At 41.3% G+C, this 14567-nt stretch overlaps 1 protein-coding gene across 12 annotated transcripts in view; it reads right to left on the reverse strand.

Annotated features, from left to right (window-relative positions):
- Positions 1 to 14567, reverse strand: part of DMD (dystrophin) — a 2262230-nt gene that overhangs the window by 235908 nt on the left and 2011755 nt on the right. The gene's annotated exons all lie outside the window — the stretch shown is intronic.

A 14567-nucleotide genomic window follows, 5' to 3' on the forward strand; every position in this document is an offset into this window, starting at 1 on the left:
TCCTGCTTCCTACAATCACATCCTAAATAAACTTCCTGCACCAAATTCCTTGTCTCAATTCTGTGATGGGGTAACCGTAAGACACCAGGTCTTGAGACAGGCTTCACTTCTATGAAGCATGGACACTTGGAGAATGCAGATGTGAATACTATTAAAAATGGATGTTGACAATGGGAAGTTCACTTCATCCATAATTTAAGACCATATTAGTCAAACAAGAAATATTTGTGGTGAGTCAGGCACTGTGTTAGGTGCTACTGCTGAAACTGGAGATTTAATCCAATGTCTGGTGAAAAGGCTTGTTGGAACTTCTGCCTTAAAGCAGGAAACAATAGAAAAACTTTAACATATGGAGGGTTACCTAATCAGATCTGCCTTTCAGGAGGATTCCTATAGCCGCATTGTGGAGAATGGGTTAGGAAGCAAGACCAAAATCAGAGAGAAAAATTAGGAGGCTGTGCTGCACTGGAGGCAAAAGATGTTGGAGGCAGGGGAAATCTTAAGAAGGGAATGGAGGGGCTGGCTCCATGGCCAAGTGGCTAAGTTCGCACGCTCCACTTCAGCACCCCAGGGTTTCACCGGTTTGGATCCAGGGCACAGACCTAGCACCGCTCATCAAGCTATGCTGAGGTGGCATCCCACATAGCAACAACCAGAAGGACCCACAACCAGAATATACAACTAAGTACTGGGGGACTTTGGGGAGAAGAAAATGGCAACAGATGTGAGCTCAGGCGCAATCTTAGAAAAAAAACCAAAAAAACAAAACCAAAGAGGGGAATGGATTTGAGACATGGCTTGGGGATAGAGTCGACAAGAATTGGTAATATATCATATGTTAAATTTGGAGATAAGGCAACAACAAAAAATCAAACAACCCGATCAAAAAACGGGCAGGGGACATGAACAGACACTGCTCCAAAGAAGATATACAAATGGCCAATAGACACATGAAAAAATGCTTATCATCACTAATCATCAGGGAAATGCAAATCAAAACATCACTAAGATATCACCTTACACCTGTTAGAATGGCAAAAATAACCAAGACAAAAAGTAACAAATGTTGGAGAGGTTGTGGAGAAAAAGGAACCCTGATCCCCTGCTGGTGGGAATGTAAACTGGTGCAGCCACTATGGAAAACAGTATGGAGATTTCTCAAAAAGTTAAAAATAGAAATACTGTATGACCCAGCCATCCCACTACTGGGTATCTATCCAAAGAACTTGAAATCAGCAATTCCAAAAGAACCATGCACCCCTATGTTCATTGCAGCATTATTTACAATAGCCAAAAGGTGGAAGCAACCTAAGTGCCCATCAACTGATGATTGGATAAAGAAGATATACTGTATATATATATATATATACAATGGAATACTACTCAGCCATAAAAAAAGATAAATCGTCCTGTTCACAACAACATGGATGGACCTTGAAGGTATTATGTTGAGTGAAATAAGCCAGATAGAGAAAGACGAACTCTGTATGACTCCACTCATATGCGGAAGTTAAACATGTAGACAAAGAGAACAGATTAGTGGTTACCAGGGGAAAGGGGGGGTGGGGGGTGGGCACAAAGGGTGAAGTGGTGCACCTACAACACGACTGACAAACAATAATGTACAACTGAAATTTCACAAGGTTGTAAACTATCATAATCTTAATAAAAAGTAAAAAAAAAATTTGGAGATAAGGGTGGATTCTGGGATAATGACTTGGGCAACTGAGTTTCTGGCTTGAACTGGGTGAAGGGTAGTGTTAACAAGAATAGCGAAATGAGGAAGGGGAAAATGTTGAGGTTGGGTTGGGAGAAGAAGAGGACAATGAGGACCTCTGGGACATGCTAAGTCTGAAGTGTCCGTGGGACATTCAGGTTGTGCTGTACAGGAGGCATGAAAGGTGGCTGTATCAGAAGCCAAGGAGAGAGAGAAGTTGGACTTCACTCCAAGAATCAAGCCAGCCTTTTCAGCAAATACTGCTAGAGCAATTGGACATCTATATGGAAAAAACAAACCTCAACCTATACTTCACACTTTATGCAAAAGTTAACTAAAAATGCATCACAAACTCAAATGTAAATCTCTAAAGCATATAAAAGGAGAAAATCTTTGGAATCTAGGTCTAGGCAAAGAGTTCTTAGACTTGGCACCAAAAGCATGATCTATAAAAGGAAAAATGGATCAATTTGGCTTTGCCAAAATTCAGAACTTTGCTCTGTGAAAGACCCTGTTAAGAAGATGAAAAAACAAGGGAGAAGATATTTGCAAACCATGTATGCAATAAAGCACTACTATCTAATATGTAAAGGACTCTTAAAACTCAAAAGAAAAAACATTCAAATTAGAAAATGGGTAAAAGACATGAATAGCCATTTCACTGAAGAGGATATACAGATGGCAAATAAGTACATTAAAAGTTGCTCAATATCACTATCCACTAGAAAAATGCAAATTAAAACTACTATGAGATATTCCTACACACATATCAGAATGGCTAAAATAAAAATAGTGACAACACCAAATGTTGGTGAGGACGCAGAGAAACTGGATCACTTGTACATTGCTGATGGGATGTAAAATAGTACAGACACTTTGGAAAAAGTTGGCAGTTTCTTATAAAACTAAACAGTCAATTACCATATGACCCAGCACTTGCATTCTCGGGCACTTATCCCATACAAATGAAAACTTACATTCACACAAAAATCTGTACCTGAATGGTGACAGCTTTATTCATAATACTCCAAAACTAGAAATATCCCAGATGTCCTCCAGGGGGTGAATGGTGAAACAAACAAGGGCATATTCAAACTATAGAATACTACTCAGCAATAAAAAAAGAACTAACTATTGCTGCAGGCAACAATTTGGATGAATCTCTAGGGAATTACGTTAAGTGAAAAAAGTCAATCCCAAAAGATTACATACTGCGTGGTTCCATTTCTACAACTTTCTTGAAATGACAAAATTATAGAAATGGAGAACAAATTAGTAGCGGCGGGGGGGAGGCATGTGGGTGTTGCTATAAAGGGACAACAGGAGGGATCCTCGTGGTGATGGAAATGTTCTGTATATTAACTGTATCAATGTCAGTATCCTGGGTGCGACACTGAACTCCAGTTCTGCAAGATCTATCATTAGGAGAAACTGGGTAAATGTACATGGGGCCTCTTTGTATTATTTCGTCTAACTCATTGTGAATGTACAAGTATCTTGAAATAAGAAGTTTAATTTTTAAAAAGTTGTAATCTGGTAGTTCTCAGTAATATGTCAAGGACAGAATTTTCATAGGATTAGTTATATTGAATATTAATTATAAGGTTCTGTGACTATCTCTTTTCAAGAACCTACAAGCTTAGATTTACTTTTGAAGCTATCCATCATTACTGTTCATATTAAAATTCAGGAAGCTTGTACAATGAACAATTTCTTGGCAATAAGAAAAAACAACTAAGAATTATTTTTCATTAAAAACCCCCACGATTCTGAAGGAACTTACAGGCCAAATGAGGAAATAGACACGGATATGTGAGACTGAGGAGCGTCTGGTAGAAGGCTAGGGCCCTAGTTTCTAGGGCAGTTAGTTAAAAGGCTCTCTGGAGGAGGCTGAGCTTGAGCTGGGTTTGCAATCATATCTGGATTGAAGGAATCCTTCCAGTGCTTAGCAAATAGCAGGAGAAAGTGCCCAGAAGCAGCAGGCGTCAAGGCTTGGAGACTTGCCTCATCAGGGGGAGAGCATTTGTTTGGTTTGTTCGGGCATAGAGGGAGACAGGAAGGGTATTGATAATGGAGGTATTTGGATCCGATCCTGAGGACAGTGGCGGGTCAAAGTTTTTAACCATGACAATTAAGAACTCAGGCGCTGGAGGTAGAATGCTGTTTTGACCATGCCATTTCCCAGCTGAGAGCCACTCGGCAGGGCACTTCACCTCCCTAAGCCTCAGTTTTTGCATCTAAAAATGAGTGCTCTTGAGAGGTACCTCTGAAAGTGGTTGTTAGGATTAATCTCGATAATGTATGTCAAGCCTGTAGCAAGCACAGTGTCTGCCTAATAGCCTCACTCGGCAAATAGGAGCTGTTATAACCATGATGGTGGCGCAGTGGTGACAATGACGTTGTCTCTCTCCAAAGGTTGTAAACAGCTTGGGAGCAGAGACCATGGCTTCTCTGTGACCATCTGACCCCTAGGACACTTCTAGCCTACAGTAGGATCTTGGTAATTAAACTGGAAAAAGTAGTGTTCTTGGAGGATGATCCTGACAGCAGTGGACTGATCAGATGGAGGAAGGAGAGGCCTTAGGCATGGGGCACAATGAGAAGGCTATGACAGTGACACAGCTTCACTCCTCGTGACAAGAACCAGGAAAAAAGGTTGGTGCTGGCAGGAATTGTAAGGAATAGGTAAATGAAAGATGCCTTGAAGGATATAGTTTCTGAGCATTGATTCCATTTTAATCACAAATAGATTCCAAGTTTAACTTTAGAGTGGATATTGGGTCTCTTTTGGAGAGAAAGCCCAAAGTAGTGGAAAGATCATGGGTTCCGGAGTCAAATAAACACTGCTCTGCCCCTATGTCATTTAAACGACCTTAAGAAATCGATTCCTTCTTTCAGCATCTTTAGTAGTTCCTGTGATGCTCCACATTGAACTCCCTCTTCAGCATCTTTGCATTCATGCTCCAGCTGCTGCCCTCAAGGCACTGCCCTCACCCAAGGATACACCCCTCCCCGTGGCGGGAGGCCTACGGCAATGACTAGCGAAGGCAGGGATGCAAAGTCTCCGCTCATTTGACTCACGTGGGACAACTCTGAAAGGCCAAACCAACTCCTGAACTTCCCACAGGCTCCCACGGCAGCCTTAATTGCTACTGCATTGTGGATCAGCTTTCCCTTCTGCCTAATCCCGCCCCCTCACTTCCTTAGAGGTGTATATCCTGACACCACTCCACAGGACCACAATAATCCTTCTGCAAGCAACTCTCCAACGGCTTCTGAGCCTGCATCTGAGCCCAGGCCTGGAGAGTGTCCTTTCTTCCTAATCTGTAAAATGGAAAACAGCACAGCAGCCACAGACGGTTGTGAAAATGAAATGCGATCAGGTGCTTAGCACTAAACTATGTTCAAGCAATGATGGCTAATGAATGAACCCTGAGGACGTCATGCTAAGTAAAACAAGCTGGTCACGAAAAGACAAATACTGTATGATTCCAATTCTATGAGGTACCCAGAGTAATCAGATTCATAGAGATGGAAAATAGAACGGTAGCGGTCAGAGGCTGAGGGGAGGGGGAAATGGGCAAGTGTGGAATGGGTATAAAGTTTCAGTTCTGCAGGATGAAAAAATTCAGAAGAGTCATTGTACAACAGTGTGAATACACTTAACACGACTGACCTGTACCCTTAAAAATGGTTAAGATGGTGAATTTTATACCATGTGTTTTAAATTCAACACACAATTAAAATTAAAAATTTTAATTAAAAAAAAAGAAACGATGGCTATATTGTTTATATTTAACCGACTTTAGCCCACAAGCAGGTACCTTTTCTGGCTTCCCCTCCACCCTCTCATCCCTTTGGGACCCACAGTTCCAAACGTGATTGAAGCTCCCTGCCCCAGCTGGTGCCCTGGATATCGTGTCTCTATAATCTGATCTTTTCCACCAATGGCTCTAATCTCCACGCATCTCTTTAGACTCTCAATTCTCTAATGCTCTGAAATCGCCCGGGATGGGCTCTGAAGAACTCTGTTATAGCCACCAGCGTCCGAGAATCTCCTTTCCCAAACAAAACAAACACTCTTTAAAATCATCACCCTAATCTTTTGAAAAGCACATCAAATTGCATCATAATTTAAAAGAAATTATACTGTGTCAGTGCCAGGTTGTTGAAAGGAAGGGACTGAGATCGGGAGTCTGGCGAAGTTGACAGATATAATGATGTGGTTAGAAATCCTGATGGATTTTGACGCAGATTCTCTGCTCGGGGGTGAGCGTGATTACTGTTTGTACAGAGAGCAGAGTCAAGGTCAGAACAAACAGAGGAGGGGCCATCAAGCTAAAACGGAGGACTTTAAAGTAGCTGCGGAGTTTGTGTTGTTAGTTATAAAAGTTCAAATTGGTCAGCAGAACACAGAATACGCAGCGTCAGGATATGGGCAGGGCTCAACATCTAGAAATTCGTGCCCAGTACAAATGGAGAGCAAAGATCTGAGTATGGGTTGGAATTTGGGATGAAGTTGTTGCATGAGGAAAGACACACGATACAAAACAGGACCCGGAGGTTAGGGATGCCCCGGCAGGATTTAGAATGAAGGGATGGTGCTCAGGGTTGACCCCACGCCAGTGGCTGTCTCTTCTGTCCTAATTTTAAGTGGCTCTCCTGGTGAGGGTAGATGAGAGCCAACAACGCTGGGCCGCTCCCTGAGTCAGGCAGGGTTCTGCAGGGTTTAATGATCACAGTGGAGAGCTTGGTCCCCTGGAAAGCCCTTGAGGTTTTAACTCAGCAAAATGCATTGAATCTGACAGGTCAGCGTTTGCCACGTCTGGCGCCAATGCATGGGAAAAACAAATTGTCCTGTTTGCATAGTACGTATATGGGGTTGGGGTTGCCCTACTTGCTATGTAAAAAGTTTTTATATTTTAAGTAAAAAATACTTAAAGTCTGGCACTAAATTTCTACTTTCTACCTGTTTCTGATTTTGATTCCTGTATTCTGTTCTAAAGAAAGACTTGGCAGTGATAGTAGGGTTGGGGGGAATTGAATGCCTCCAAATATTTGAAGGGCTGTCTTTGCCAAGAGAGTTTACACTTACTGCGTGTAGCTTCAGAGCATACATATAGACCAAAAGGCTCAGGTTATGAGAAGATCAATTTCAGCTCAATGCAAGAGATAACAGCTTAATGATTAGGGCGTTTGCAAATGGAATGGGCTGCCTTGCAAAGTAAGTTCTCCATCACTTTAGGTTTTTTTTTTTTGAGGGAGATTAGCCCTGAGCTAACATCCGCTGCCAATCTTCCTCTTTTTGCTGAGGAAGACTGGCCCTGAGCTCACATCCGTGCCCATCTTCCTCTACTTTATATGTGGGACACCTGCCACAGCATGGCTCGCCAAGTGGTGCCACGTCTGTACCTGGGATCCGAACCAGCGAACCCCAGGCCACTGAAGGGGAACGTGCGCACTTAACCGCTGCGCCACGGGGCCGGTCCAATCACTTTAGGTTTTAAGGACAAGGCAAAGGCTTTTCCAGGAGGAATGTCATAGAACCACTCCTGCATTGGGAAAGGAATTAGACTGGATCTTGAAGGCCCATTTCAACCGAAGATTCTATTACTCAAACTTGTTAAAATGTGATTAATACTAGCTTTAATAAATTCACTATCGAGAGGCAGCCTAACATAATGGTTAAGATCACAGCCTCTGAAGCCAGACTACCTGGGTTTGAATCTTGTCTACTTATTAGCTGTGTGATCTTGGGCAAACTACTTAATCTTGCTATACTTTATTTAGTCTTCTTATTTGTAAACTGGGAATTATAACAGTCCCTACCTACAGGATTGTTGTAACAATTAGATCGGTGAATATACATAAAGAGCGTATAGCTAGGGCTTGGTATGTAGTACTTAGAATTACTTCTGCTGCTGCTATTACTCCTCCTCCTACTGCCACTACTACTAATAATAATTTAGGTTCCTAGATCTCAATTCTAGCTTATTGGTTGTGATTTTGCACTCTGATGACCAGAGAAGAGAGCAAGGACTTGTGAAATATAAATTGTGATGAAGTACTTATTATTATGTTATCAATTCATGAAAAACCCTGAAATGTAGGCTCCTTTCCCGAAACTATGAAGGCTATTACAGCTGTGAACCAAGTCTGAATTGCGCTTCTGAGTTCTGAGTGTACTATACCACTGCGGAAGTAATGTCAAAGCGGAGACATCCCTGAGGCTGCCTGGCCATACGTACTGTCTCCTTTTCCTGTCTAGCTGAAACCATGGCCTGTTGCCCTTTTTAGTCCATCATCTGGAAAGCTCTGCTCTTGTGGTCACAGACACGGGCATGTTTTCATGCCCATTACAGAGAAGATCCTCTTACTATAAAACAATGTCTGGCTGCGACTTAACTCAGACCTGAGAAACCCTGGACCCAATGATGCTGGGTCCACTTTTGGGATCTACCCGTGAGGAAAAGAGAACATTCTCTCAATGGTGTTTGTAGAATATCTGTAATTAGAAAAACCGATAAATAGAAACATGGAGGGCTGCAAATAATTCTCAAGCAATCTGTTCTTAAAATGGCAAACTTTAAAAGTCCCTTGAGAATACTCAGCTCTCCATGAGCAGAAAAAGCAGCTGATAAAAACATAAGGCTTTCCCCAAACTGCCCATTTCTCCTTAAAATTCCTACGCGAAGGCTCATAAGGTTTAGTATACGGGTTGCTGGTAGCACAAACAAATCTACTTCAAGAAAGTTAATTCACCTCAGGACCAATTTCTCCTCCGTTCGTACATCTCCTATTCGTTTAGAAGCCCTCATTGGATAAAGCACAGAGCCATTTCAACAGCAGAAGGGAGGAACGGCCAGGGAGTTATCATCAGTCATTTATGTCCGCGCTGTTAACAACAGAATCAATAATGTCAGCACTATGAAGAGCACCTTCACATCCTAGTTAGGTTGTCTACGGTTGTCACACTGGGAAGGCAAGAAGTTTTGGAGAATATTTTGTTTCAGGAAATGTTTGAGTCTTAAATATCCGCAGGGTTCTGCAACCATCATTGTTCATAAACATGGACATATTTATGGATTGAATTTGAGTTGACTTATGAAGGTATTGTTGCTTTTCAAATTAAGAGGTGATGCTGATGGAGGTTGGTTTTTCTACGTCTGTGGGAGGCTGAAAAACTGATGATATTTTCACTTTTTTTTGACGGAAATGCCTTCCTTTGGGACCCTCTGGGTTCTGTATCACTGTAATCATAGCACGTTTAATGCTTTACTTCACTTAATTTCTTATATGGGAGGGAGGTCTACCCCTGAGAGTCTTAAGGTCCCTGGAGACAGGAGTCTCATCCATCTCTGTATTTCCAGAACTTAGCACAGTGCTTGGCCCATAATGGATGCTCAATACTGTTTATGGAATAACTGACTGTATGATGAATGAATGCATGAATGAATGATTTCTTAGGTTCCTGGTCTGTCTGATGACAAAGAACCAATCTGTCTTTGATTCTAGTCTATAAAGTAATTGTCGTTGTCACACCGGCTTCCAGCTGTCTTTAGTTCTGCAGCATTTTTTGCAGGCTTCATTCTAGACACATATTCTCAAGTGCTTCTGAGCTGCCTCCTTAAGGCATTTCTTCGGTCAGATCCACTTATGGTTGACATCTCACCTCACCTAACACCATCACATTGGGAATATTGTTCTTCTCTGCATCATGTCTGGGCCAGCAGGTTATGGAGCTGAGCACAGTGATTAGGACTAGCAGACTTGCGGACTCCCTGGGGGCAGCATTACCAGTGATGCAGAGTCCTTGGTTGACATTCAGTACATCTGTGGATTTGATGCTTACAAAACCAGCTATGACACTCATGGCAAGTTCAAGTCTCATACTCTATAGAAAGCTAAAAATGGCCATGGTTCCATCAATATTTGGTATGGCCTGAAACCCACTGCCATGCTTTCTGTCAATTTTTCAAAGACACATTGACCTTAAACGTTGCATAATTTTGAGAGGGATTCAGGAGAGGCGAATTCTAACCCAGATATCACATTAACTAGTTGTGTCACCTTGGCCATCTCTTAGCCTCTCTGGACCTGTACAGTCAGGGTGTTAGACTAGATGATCTCATGAGACCTAACTTAATTCTTTTAAATGTTACATAATCAGCTTAGTCCTGCCTCAGAGACTTTGCATGGAGCTCTGCCTGGGACACAATGCCTCATGAACTTTCAGGCCTCCCTCCCTCCCTTCTTTCAGGTCTCTGCTCCAATGTCACCTCCCCGGGGGAACCTTCCCTGATCACCTTACATAAAATGACAATCTCTTTCACATATACAGCTCTCTAGTCTCTTCCATGCTTTCTTTTGCCTCATCACATTATCACTATCTAAAATTGTATTAGATGCTTGTTTATCATCTGTCTCGCTTATTGGAATGCAAGCTCCCATGAGGGCAGGGGTTTTGTTTTATTTGCTGCTTTATTCTCAGTACCTAGAACAGTGCCTGGCATATAATACACTCTCAATAAATATTAATTGAATGACTAAATGAATATTTGAACTCCTAGCTGAGAAGTCTTGAGGGTTTCTTAGGTGTAATCTGGTTTAACACACTGTCTTAGTCCATTTGGGCTGCTGTGACAAAAGACCATAAACTGAGTAGCTTATAAACAACATAAATTTATTTCTCACATTTCTGGAAGCTGGGAAGTCCAAGATCAAGGTGCTGGCAAATTTGGTGTCCTGTAAGGGCCCGCTTCCTGGTTCATAGCAGGCCATCTTCTTGCTATAACCTCATATGGCAGAAGGCGGTGAGGGAACTCTCTGGGGCCTCTTTTATAAGGGCACTAATCTCATGCATGAGGGCTCCACCCTCACGACCTAATCGCATCCCAAAGGCCCTACCTCCAAATACCATCACATTGGGGATTAGGATTCCAACATACAAATTTGGGGGGCGGGGGGATCCAAATATCAAGTCTATAGCACACACCAAGTTGAAAAGCACAGAATCATTAGACCATGAAGCTAAGAGGATCACTGAGGTTACCTAGCCCAATCCCTCATTTTGAAGACAAAAAAAACGCAAGCCAAAATGGTTAAGTGACTTGTCCAATGCCACTGAGCTAAGTATTAGTAATAGAACCCAAGTCTCTTTACTCTCATTCCACTCTTGTATCTATTGCTTCTGGTGGTTAAAACAACATAATGTATATTCCCCAAGACATTTATTAATTACAAAGGGAAAAGCAATAACTTTACAGTGGAGAAAACCCACAGATACCACCTTAACTAAGTAACCAAGGTTAACATCACCAGTAATAAAACATATGAACATCACGTACCCATGGATAGGATGCACTGAAAAGGTGACATCACCTTTGTGTTATTCTTCCCCCAAATCCCTAACCTAAATGTAACTAAGAGAAAACATCAGACAAGCCCAAACTGAAGGAAACTCTACAAAATAACTGACGAGTACTTCTCAAAGGACCAAGGTCATGAAAGACAAAGAAAAGCCAAGGAATGAATCTGAGGAGACTAAGAAGACATTACTATTAAACGCAATGTGGGATGTTGGAACAGAAAAAGGGCATTGGTAAAAATAGTGGTAAAATATGAATAAAGCCTGTAATTGATAGTATTATGCCAATGTTAATTTCTTGGTTTTCATAATTAGACTATGGTTATATGTTAACATTAGGGAAAGTTGGGTAAATTGTATATGACAACTCTCTGTACTATTTTTGCGACTTTTATGTAAGTCTAAAATTATTTCAAAATAAAAGGTCAAAAAAATAAACACAACATATTGTTGTATTGACTCTGGATAAAAGTATGTATGCCAATTTCAAGGTACCTATAATGAACATTTGAGGTTAGACAATTCTAGGATGATGGTTTTTAGAACTTTAGATAATATTTAGAACTTGATTTGAAAGGATTTTCCCAATGATTAAAACAACCAACAGGCGCAGAAAACGGTTGCCCCAATGCACTCTAGAGGAGTTCAAGGGACTAAAAATGAGACCACTATACCACATTCACTTGCTTTATTGAAAACATCTGAGATTATTGGGAGATCAGAACCCCAGCATCCCAGTAGGAAATTAGTTTGCCTGTCCAGGAAATGTATCTAAGAGGTTTTATGACAATTTCATTTTGAGTCTCGCCATATTGAAACTTGAGATGCCCCAACTGACTCGTTCATTGTTACTGGGGGAGTGGAGCTGATTCAAGTAACAGGCATATTCTTCTTTTGGACCATTTTATCCAACAGCACTAAGGAATTCAACAGGAGACTTTTAAACTTGTTAGAATATGCTTCCTTATAAATAACAGGAGGTGCCTTAGTTTAGGAACAGCAGATAAATATAGTGCACTTATACCATTTTTTTCCAACTTAATACCTATGGGAGACATTGATAATCAGGCTATGACGTCATTTTCTAGCCTTTCTCAATCTGCTTCAGGCTCTTTCACAATAGAGTGCTCTAAGCAGTTGATATCAGTTGATAAGAGTTTACATGTGAGATGAATAATATTTACCGTTTCAGATATAGTGCAATAAAGAATGAGTCAAAATTTAAAAACCCAGAGTATAATCCCAGTTTTTCTGCTTATTAGCTTTGTGATCTCAGTGAGTTTTTAAAAATCATTTCTGTGCCTTCATTTCCTTATCTGTAAAATGGGAATCCTAGTACTTGCCGAGCTCGCATAGCTATGATGAGGGTTAAATAGAAAAGCACATTGAAAGGTGCTTTGTAGAGTATAAAGTAGACAAATGAAAGGCAATCTTATTAGGATATTCAACAAACTCAACCACAGAAATGCATTTCTCCAACCCACTTTACTAATCTTCTGTTTTCCTACTATCCATCCAGTCTTCAAACGCCTAACGCTTACTCCCCTGTCCAACAGAATGCAGCTTAGAGTACGAGTGATCCCTTATTCAGCCAGTGGAACAAATGATACGGAGCTCAGCGGGCAAGCACGCGCTCTAGAGCTGTTCCAGAGCAAGCCCTCATGACAGCAGGGCCAGAGAAATGTATTTTAGTCACTTCCCTACCTCACTGCTTCGAATCTCAGATAATTCAGAAATAAAAGTACATGACTTTAAAAATGACTGCTTTATAATGAAGCATCAACAGCTCCCCCCCCCCCGATAATTTGGGGGGGTGCAAGATGCTCGGCTGCATTGCAGTAAAGTTGTAATTTAAAATGGGAGCAAATCCCAGACCCAAAACCATCCATCACTCCACATTCATTCACTTCTGTGGCTTCTGAGATGTCATATTCTTGCAAGTTTTTTTCTTATTTCTCTTCTCCCACTTCTACCTGACTCCTTTTTCTTGGAGTTGATCAGTTTGGTCTGAGGCCCTCTTCTCTTTCCTTTTTACATGCTAGGTGACCTCTATTCTCAATACTCTAAATTCTACCTACATATCAGCATCTTCCTCATTTAGACCTCAAGCTCAGGTCTCTCTTCTGAGCAACAACCGTATTTGACTTCTCTACTTGGACGTACTCTAAGCATTTCAAATTGAACATGTTTAAAACTAAACTCTTTTTTTTAAATTGAGATATAACAGACATATAACATTATATTAGTTTCAGGCGTATGACATAATGATTCGATATTTGTATATGTTACAAAATGATCACCACAATAAATCTACTTAACATTCATCACCATACCTAGTTACAAATGTTTTCCTCCTTGTGGTGGGAACTTTTAAATCTACTCTCTCAGCAACTTTCAAATATACAATACAGTATTATTTTTTTTTTTTATTTTTGGTGAGGAAGATTCACCCTGAGCTAACATCCATTGCCAATCTTCCTCTTTTCTTTTTGCCTGAGGAAGATTGTCCCTGAGCTAACATCTGTACCAATCTTCCTCTAATTTGTATGTGAGATGCCTCCGCAGCATGGCTGATGAGTGGAGTAGGTCCATGCCTGGGATCCAAACCCGCGAACCTGGGCCACCAAAGCAGAGCGCACGGAACTTTAACCACTGGGCCACGGGGCCGGCAATACAGTATTACTAACGATAGTCACCATGCTGTACGTTACATCCCCAGGACTTATTTATTCTATAACTGGAAGTTTGTACCTTTTGACCTCCTTCATCCATTTCATCGACCTCAGAAGCCCCTAAAACTAAACTCTTGATCTCCCCCAAACCTGCTTACTCCTTAGTCTTTATCGCCTCAGTAAATACTACAACAAATTGTTGAAACAAAGAACCTGGCAGTCATCCTTAATCTCTCATGCCTGCATCTAATCCGTTACCAAGCCACGTAGAGTTGACCTCTAAAATACATCTCAAACCCATTCAATTCTATTTCCACTGTCACTGTCTTAGTCCCAGCCACCATTTTCATTCATGAAGACAACTGCGAGTGCCTCCCAACTGATCTCCTTGCTTCCACTGTTGCCACCTTCAACCTCTCCCCCATACAGCAGGCACATCACATCATAACATGCGTTAAAGATACATCAGTTCAGGTGTACCTTTACAGGTAAGTCAGATCACACGACCTCTCGACTCTCCAGCCTTGCCCTGTACCACTTACCCCTCGGCCATTACCCTCCAGCCACATTTGGCTCCTTTTAGTTCAGAGCCTTATAAACATTATTCTATTGCCCTCCCTGTTCGTATGACTAACCTGCCCTTCAGGTCTCAGCTTAAATATCTCCTTTTCAGAGAGGCCTTCCTAGACCAATAAGAAGTTCCTACTATTACACTCTCAAAGTAGCCTATTCTTTGCCTTCATAATATTTCTCACTATTTGTCGTTACATAATAACATTAATTTTTATTGGCTGTCTTCCTCATCAGATTG

Source organism: Equus caballus, chromosome X (assembly GCF_041296265.1).
Source record: "Equus caballus isolate H_3958 breed thoroughbred chromosome X, TB-T2T, whole genome shotgun sequence".
Lineage (NCBI taxonomy): Eukaryota > Metazoa > Chordata > Mammalia > Perissodactyla > Equidae > Equus > Equus caballus.